This window comes from Fulmarus glacialis, unplaced genomic scaffold (assembly GCF_000690835.1).
Source record: "Fulmarus glacialis isolate BGI_N327 unplaced genomic scaffold, ASM69083v1 scaffold43908, whole genome shotgun sequence".
Lineage (NCBI taxonomy): Eukaryota > Metazoa > Chordata > Aves > Procellariiformes > Procellariidae > Fulmarus > Fulmarus glacialis.
This window is the reverse complement of record NW_009228474.1, coordinates 14,751-23,407: the sequence shown is the minus strand read 5'-3', so window position 1 is coordinate 23,407 and position 8,657 is coordinate 14,751. Positions and strand designations below refer to the sequence as shown.

The 8,657-nt window shown below is 43.3% G+C and overlaps 1 long non-coding RNA gene across 1 annotated transcript; it reads left to right on the top strand.

Moving 5' to 3' along the window:
- The first annotated feature begins 1,146 nt into the window (after positions 1 to 1,146).
- On the top strand, positions 1,147 to 5,560 carry LOC104080936. Its single transcript, XR_683568.1, has 3 exons — positions 1,147 to 1,338; positions 2,832 to 2,978; positions 5,369 to 5,560. It is a non-coding gene; the product is annotated as an uncharacterized LOC104080936 (long non-coding RNA).
- The last annotated feature ends 3,097 nt before the right edge of the window (positions 5,561 to 8,657 follow it).

Genomic DNA, 8,657 nt, shown 5'->3' with positions numbered 1-8,657 from the left:
GCCTGAGGAGCAGGCAGAACAGGAAGCCAATAGTATTTACAAATAGGATTTACAAATGTATACGAGGACTGGATCTCTCTTACATACGAAATACAACCAGATATCTCAGGTTGAGAGATGAAAGCTTACACTTAGAAAAATGCCTAGGTTTTTCATACAAGACGAGGCCAAAAAAGAGGGGACACAGAGTCTGGAGCTATTTGATGCTTAATTATTTTTCAGAGCCAACTCCTATTTAAGAATGCAACCAAGAAGGAATTAAAAGTAGGTAACAGCTTCTAAAGTACAGGAAGATGCAAAACATTATTCTCTGAGAAGTAATGCACTGAATAATGTCTGCTACTGAAAAGACAGTCTGCTATAGCATCCTCTTTGCTGCTACCCCCAAGCCCCTAAAGAAGAACTGAATAGTCTTAAGCAGTGAGTGTAATAAGTTTTCCTTTCCTTGTCTGAAGAATTAGAACAATTCAATTGAAAGGCAAATATAATCCTACCTATGCTCCATTCTGGGACTGGAGCAGCATAAATGCCACAGTTAAGTCTGAACATCAGGTTGTAATTGTTAGAGATTAAAAACATGCCAAAGAGAACATTCCAGGGAAAGAAGGAGGGTGAGAAGGATGGCCCTCCTGTGTCTTTTTATTAAGGCAAATTAGCATCAGATCTCATAAGGGCATATTCCTGCACAGCAGAACTCAATCAAATGGCATTTAGTCAATGAAGGAAATTATACACTAGGTTGATTTTTAATCATCCAGCTAAGAAAAGCAAAGATAAGTTAACATGTATTTATCTGCTGAGCCAAGTGCATATAAGGCAGAAAAGCCACTGAAAATAACTAAAAGAAAAAGAACTGTTATCTAGGATGCTGCTGTTCCATAAAATCTATTTCAAATATAATTTGCTGTTAGCTATTTCTGCAAGATGTGAGCACATCAGCTGAGCTTCTCATTTTTGTGCAGATGAAATAATCACTGAAATGAAATGTCAGGTCATAAGAGACACAAGAAAAAATGAAGCGATCTTTAAGAGCTGTCAGAGAGGTGGATGGTCCACCCTTCCAAGTACAGAGGAACCTTATTTCATGGTCTTGTCTTATATCGTGTTCTCTCACTGTTGTTTTTTTCTTAATGCTTGTCTTCTCAGTGCATCCTAACGTGAGCCAGGGTTGCCAAGGAGGGTGTGCTACGTGTTCTGACTACAACGGATGCCTGTCATGTAAGCCCAGGCTCTTTTTTGTTCTGGAGAGGATTGGCATGAAACAGATCGGAGTATGTCTTTCCTCATGTCCAAGCGGATACTATGGGACACGGTATCCTGACATTAATAAGTGTGCAAGTAAGTGCTGGGGAAAGGGGAAGCGTATGGATTTGTTTGTTCTCTCTTGAATGCTGTGTCCCCGTAGGAGTCAAGTCAACAGAGAAGCAGATGGACAGGCCGTGTCTTTATTTGTTCACTTCTTTTATAGTAGTGCAGTAAATATTAACCCGAGCAAGAAGTTAAGGTGAAAGATCACAAAACGGCCTAAAGCTCAGGGATCCCGGCTCTGCGTGGCTGACCTGCCTAGGACCCACGTGATGGTCTCCTCCTCCACAGCCCCACGCGAAAGGGAAGCGCCGGTGGGCGCCAGGCACTGCCCTCCGGCAGCTCTGAAGAGCGGGGGCCGAGGGATGCTGAATCTCGGTGGCTGGAGCCGTTCAACCCACTGCCCTTTCCCGCCTGACCCCTGCAACAAGGAGAGAAGATGGCAGGTGGCATTCTTTGGAGATGCGGTTTGCCCTGGTCTCTTTATAGCTTGTCTCACAGTCAGTGTAGTCCTCTGAATGCCTGTAGCAGCTGGCCGGGTTTCAGCTGGCCAGGTTTCAGCCTGATTTGGGGGAAGTGACGGACTCGTGTTGCCTCCGGGCTGAGAGACAGAGAACCCAACTCTATTCTTTACCGCTCGGGCAACATTTTGACCCCGCTGTGTATTTTGAACCATAAATGAACTGGAAAAGATCACAATGTCCTCCCCACTCCTCTTTTTGTTGTTGAATTCACTGTTTTTAATCCCGCAGGTGATATAAAAACATAAGAGCGACGGCCAAGCAACTCTCCCAGTTTTCACCTGGTAATAAAAGTTATTTAATGAACGGACCCCAGAGTAAAGTCTTACAGAGTAACTTGACACTGAAGAGTATTTGCTCACTTTTTAGCAGTGTGTGGCCTTGCATATCAGACATGAGCTGTACCATACACAAGTTTTTATGTATTTCTTGTAAAAATATCTGAGAACTGGAAAATATACCACTCATGCCAATTTGGGTAGTCATATAGAGAATACATTAAATACTACAGGACATCTGATTGAACATCAGGGAGTCATTTAAAAAAAGAAAAAGATGTTGATGCAAAACAGTCTTAAGCAGATTCTAAATTCTGGCATATTTTTATTTCTCCTGGATGAATGGAAATAGATAGTGTGGAACTGGCCCAGTACCTGTGTCCTATGGGGTTAATTAGTACCTATGCTGTGTCAGCGTAGGGCAGAAGCAGTATATTGTTATTCTGATGTGCTGTGCTCTGTCTTCCGTTTGCATAGGTCTGCAAGAAGACAAGCAGCGTGAGGCCGTTCAGCATCAGGCCATCCTTATTAAATCCTCACTCATGCCAAGGTCACTTGTGGCTGGCCTCACTGTGTGCATAGGCCATGAAGAAGATCTAAATATAATTTGCTTCCTTTGAAGATTGTTTAACATTGCTAGAATTGTGTGATTCTGGTATATGTGAGAGAGCCCATGGCGTTTCGTGGCAAAGAGCAACAACATTGTTGTTTACTGTTTGCTTTTCAGAATGTAAAGCTGACTGTGATACCTGCTTCACCAGAAACTTCTGCACAAAGTGTAAAAGTGGGTTTTACTTATACAGTGGAAAGTGCCTTGAAAAGTGCCCTGATGGGCTGGAAGCCAACAATCACACGATGGAGTGCACTAGCATTGGTAAGTCCGGTCCCCCTGTGTCCTGCCTGGTTTTCTCACAGGGGATGGGGGATCTAAGGAGGGCATGAGTTGCAAGATCAGTTACACCACCAGGGAAGTGCAAATTAAAATGGAAATGTTCTGCATCACAAGGTGTATTCCCTAGCACAACAAACTCAAGGTATTTCCCAAGTCTGCCATCTCACAGGAGGCACAAGCTTGGTTGTGCCCCACAAACACAGCCTTGATGCTAAGGGCAATTCTGCCTCAGGAAATATGGCCTCTTTGGTCTGCCCTGAGGTAGAATGGCATCCATCTGTTACTTGCTCTGTTACGGTGTTGTGCAGCACCGCTAACATCAAAGGTTCAAAAATCCTGAGCCAGACCCCACATGTAGTTGAAAGATTAAAATACTAACTGCTTTGCTTTAGCAACCTTGTACTACCTGAGCCTTCAAAGCATGCATGCGTCAACATTTTGAAGCTTGCCTTCACAAAGGTGAAGGCTAGAAACTAAAACATCAAGAAAAAAAACCCAAAAAAAACCCCAAACCCCCAAATGGTATATGTGCATAATCACCTGACTCCAGAAACTGAGCATTAAAATACAACACCAAATAGTGTAGCACTGTCACTGAAGGAGTGAGATTGGTGACGCTGGTCCTGTGACTCACTGGCTGCGGAGAAGAGACCTGCTTTTGTATCTCTCCAGCCTCTGACTCACAAGTTCCGATTATTCACGTCGGGGCAATTTTGGAGGTCACCACACCTAGCTGTCTGCTCCATCCCTCTGCCACCCCTCCGGCTGAAAGGAGAATGAGTGATATATTTGCCTCTGGGCTGCTGCAGTTGACATCCCCTGCCATGGACAAGCCGAAGCTGCGGCAAGGTTCAGCTTATTTTAGTACGCCGGCTGTGAATTGTGGTGGCTGAGGGCTGCGAACTGCGGTGGAAGCGGTAACCTCTTCAGCCACCAGCAACCAGGGAGCACTTAGGCACAGTCTGGCCATGATGGAAATCTCCTCCCCCACAGTATCATGCACATAGCTCTCCCTGGCATCACGTGTGTTAGAGGGGAAGTAATGCAGGAATAAAAATAATGTACAGTAGTTTGGCATTTTCCTTCTCAAATATATATTAGTTCAGGTGGTAGTGATGGCTTTTACGGTTTTATTTTCAAGCAAAGACTTTACTCTTTGAAAGAAATTCAAGGCATCCTTTTTGTTTCTTGATGGCTGTTTCCCAGTGCTGTAGACTTAGCTGCTTTAACAATGAGTCAGTCTCAACTAGGAAAAGCCATTTAAAGCTACGGAGGAAAAACAGAGCCTTTTTGTGCACGTGAAGGCCAATTATTTTAACAGGAGAGCTCCAGTGTAATATGAAAAACAAAATGACCCACATGACAATTCACTGGAAGAAAGCTCAGAGATTGCCTGAGGTCAGTTATATTTTCAGGTTTTGAAAAATTTGGAAGTAAATTCTGGAGCTGGAAAAATGTTGACTTACAAATTCCTCCTTATAGAGGGGCTGGAAGTCTTTCCTTCTTCAGTGGTGGTTTATAGCCTTAAGCATGCATGTGAACATAAAGTAAATATAAATGTTTACTACCTTTTATCAAGAGAAGGATCTTGAGGAGATGGCACAAAAGATTAAGAGCATGTTGTTAAGCTTCCAAGGTTACTCCCATTTTTGTCTACGCTGTTTGGACAAGTGTCCAGCTGTACACCTTTTGAGTTCCCAATAGTAGGGGATGCGCATTCAGATCACTGTGATTTATAAACTGTAACCCGCACTTTTCTGAAAAGCTTGCACCCCCCTGACCCGAATTCTCCTCTGCTTTGCCTACTTACAGCTTGTATATGCTACAGATGATGGCTCTTTCACTATTTAAGCTGAATACCAAGCAGCAGATCACCAAAGATACTTAATTCTTAATATAATGCCTTTTGATATCAGTTAGTCCTTTATAACTCTATTGATTTCCAAATTCAATACCTTTGAGACCAGCTGCAGCAGCTTGACTCAATGACTTCACTCTCCTTTCACATAGGCATGACCAAAGTTTAATTCCACTGAAGCTACAAGGATTTATACCTCTGCAGAACCAAAGCAACCTCAGAACATAACCCAGTAACCGGTTTCATTGAGACCAATTGTGTTGTTATCGCACCGTTTCAGGAATGGAATTACGAAACACCCAGTACAAAATAGTAACTGACACTATTATTTGACATTATTTTGTGCAGTATATCCTCAGCAGTCCAATTTCTGTCAATTCATTGCTGCAAATCCTGATTAATTCCATTAATTCTTGCCACCTTTTGGCTGATGCAGAATAAAATTAATGTACCATATGCATTGTGTATACAAAAAGATATTGGCCAGGCTCAGCTTGTCCTATGTTTATTGCAGTGCACTGTGAAGCTAGTGAGTGGAGTCCATGGAGCCCTTGCACAAAGAAAGGAAAAACATGTGGTTTCAAAAGAGGAAATGAAGTAAGGGTCAGAGAGATCGTACAGCATCCGTCAGCAAGGGGCAATCCTTGCCCAGCTACAAGCGAGAGCAGAAAATGTATTGTACAAAGAAAGAGATGTCAGAAGGAAGGAAAAGGTACCACGTTATCATCGTCATAATATGAGATTGGTATTGTGCTTGTTTAATAACTCACATCTGAATTCCCAGGCCTCGATTGCGGGCTTCACCAAAGCTCCCACTGATGTGGTGTTTTTTGGGCTGGAGAGAACTGTGTCCTTCCCTGGAGTAAATAAAGGCCTAACGCTGCTCAAAAAATGTGCTTTGCGTGATCCAGAGAGGTCAGGGCGGGCTGGATGGGAAGGCACATTCTCTCTCGGTTCTGCTGAAAGAGCTGCCAAGATGAGGGGTTGCATGTGTAGCTCAGAACAAAAAGATCCATCGTAAAACGTCATGGTCAGAGTTGTTTGTTGGGTGTCAGGCAGCCAAGTTTCATGCTTCCACCATGGGATTCCTCCAAACCGATTCCTATTTCATGCTTCCCTACAGGTAAGACCATAACTCTTGCAATTGCAGCGCTGTGGCCTCTCTCCCACCCTGAACTCTTTCTGCTAGCTCTGGCTGAACAATGTGGCCTGATCCTGCCATCTGCACCTGGCTCATGGAGTCCCAGCATGGGAGAAAGACCACAACACTGCATGGCAGCCAAGGGAAACTCCACTTGGTTTCACCCAATGAGCAAGAGTGCCAGCAGAAGCACCCCTCCATGCGAGCCAGCTTGTTGGACTTATTCCCCATCACGGCACCTAGTGAATGACATCCCACATGTTAAGAATGGGAGATGCTTAAGAAGTCTATGAAATAATAATTTATACAAATTCCACCCAGTAGAGATTATTGTTCCGTTGTTCCCTTTTCTCCCCTTCTTGCAGCAGGGAAGTTACTCGCTCTGTCCCCGTGCAGTTACTCTGGTTGGCACAGGAGTGTCGATGGAATGTTTCCTTTTCCTCCCAGTTTCCCCATCCTTCCCATTTCCCCCTTTCCTCCCAACTCAAAAGCAAGGTTTCACCCCTTTTGAGGATGAGTGGAACAGGTGGAGCAGCCGCTCCCTGTGTGAACATCTGTGAGGCAGCATGAGCTGCTGGTACCAAGCAGTAACTTACTGTTTCCTTGTTAAATGATCGCTAGGGTTGCTGCAGATTACTTAGAGAAAGGATAAAGGGGTTTGGAGCTTGTAATCCTTTTGAAGGTTGGCTTGTTCCCTAGGAAAATACTTCATGAGAAGGGAAATAATGTTAGAAGGAGGATCTTATGAACCAGACAGCTACAGGTGCCTGCTCCTCACGCAAGAACTGGCTAGACCTACTGATTTATGGGAACCTACGGGGTAGATGTCACCTCCTCCTCCTTGTGTCAAGCAGTGCCTTGAAGAGGTAGAGAGGTGTATCTGCCCCAGGGGAGCAGCCAAGACAAGCTATTTACGGATTCCCTTATGCTTAGAATCTATGTCCAAAATGTCCATGTTTGCTTTTGCTCCTGCATAGTGGCACAACTTGAAACACAGCCTCTCACTAGCCCACTGTAGCTGGGGGAAGAGTTCTTTTTTTTCTACCGAAGCTAATTTTGCCAGAGCTGAAAACATAGGACTGAACTGTAGTTTTGGAACCGTGAAACTGTTTTTTTGAGGTGATAATGATGTCGTGTATTTGCTTATGGCAATTTGGCAATGTCTTCAGATTGGATATTTCCCTTTGAGAAATGCCTGCTGTTCCTGTGTAGTAAGTACTTTAGAAGAAACTACTCACGTATTTTACTGTCAATTCTTATTTTATGGGATCTGAGTCAAACCATACTTGAAAAATACTGCGCACCACAAGAATTCGTTCACAATCATGAATCTTTTTCTTTCTTTTTTTTTCTGCAATGTACATAAAGGTGGGGTTTTTTCTTCCTTTTGAGCAAGTCATAGACTATAGCCTGTTTTACACTCAGTAGACAATTCCTTCGAAACCAATGCAGGCAGATGGAACCTATGTTCCAACTCTACCTGTGCCCTTGGGATTTGTATGTGTCTCTGTCTGAGAGCTATTTTTTTTAATGTTCTGAAATACACCACTATATACTCCTCAGTATCCACAAAAGTCTGTCCCATTCACTTTCATACACCTTCACAGGGAGATGAATTTAAATTTTTTTTAAAAAAGATAATTCTTAATAAAACTGAGGAAACTCACACATAAAACATTAGGTTAAAATAGCTTTAAGGGATGGATTATGGTGACAAGCCGGGAAACTGAGAATTGAGCTAAAAGTTTTCCTTCTGTTCCTACTGGAATGGGGAAATGAAGCTTTCCAACTTAATCTCCAGGCAACTTATCTTCCCTACTGCCACTGTCCCTTATTACACAGACAGAAACTTCTGTTCCCCTTTGAACAACAGAATAATTGCACGAGAGACCAAGCCAGGCTCTGTTCTTATGGCTAGCTGCGTCCAGTCAGTGAGTGCAGAGGGAGGTAACAACAAAAACACTTTGGGAAAGGGAAGGGAAAGTAAATATGTTTGTATTTACTGTTAAGAAATATTGAAAATGCTCTTTTGTGTTGTACGACTCCGCATTGCTGCTCAGGCATTGCTTTGGAGTTTAGCTTTCACGGCATCAGCTTTTGAAGTCTAGCAGCAGACCCAGCAGTTACCAACAGTGCTGCTAATCTTTTCTCCACGGCCATGAAGAGAGAGTTAGCTCAGTCAGCCTCTGCCGTTTCCATGTTGAATAGATAGATGTCTGTGGCCAAGGGAGTTAGGGCAAAGACCACATGATGACGGGGTATGCTCGTCACAGATGCCTCAACGACTTTGCTCAAGAAGTTGAGGTCAGAGACAGGATGTTAGTTAAGTCGCTGCTATCGCACAGAAGCAAGGACATGTTTCTGGAATGGTTATGCAAAACGAGATAAAAAGGATGAAGAGGGGCTTTTTTGTTTCCATCTGCTCGTTTGTCATTAAAGCTGGTGAGATCTATTACAACTCTTTTTTTCCCCTCACTGACTATAAAATGAAGTTTGACTGGGAGAAGGTGCTAGTATTTTCAGAATGAACGCAAACAAGTGGGAATAATGAGGATACAAATAGCCCTAGCCTAAAAGGTTCTTTTTACTCATTTGAGCACTAAATTAGTTGATCCCAATGTGTTCTGACATGGTAATTACCATGTGTTTCACACACAGGCTT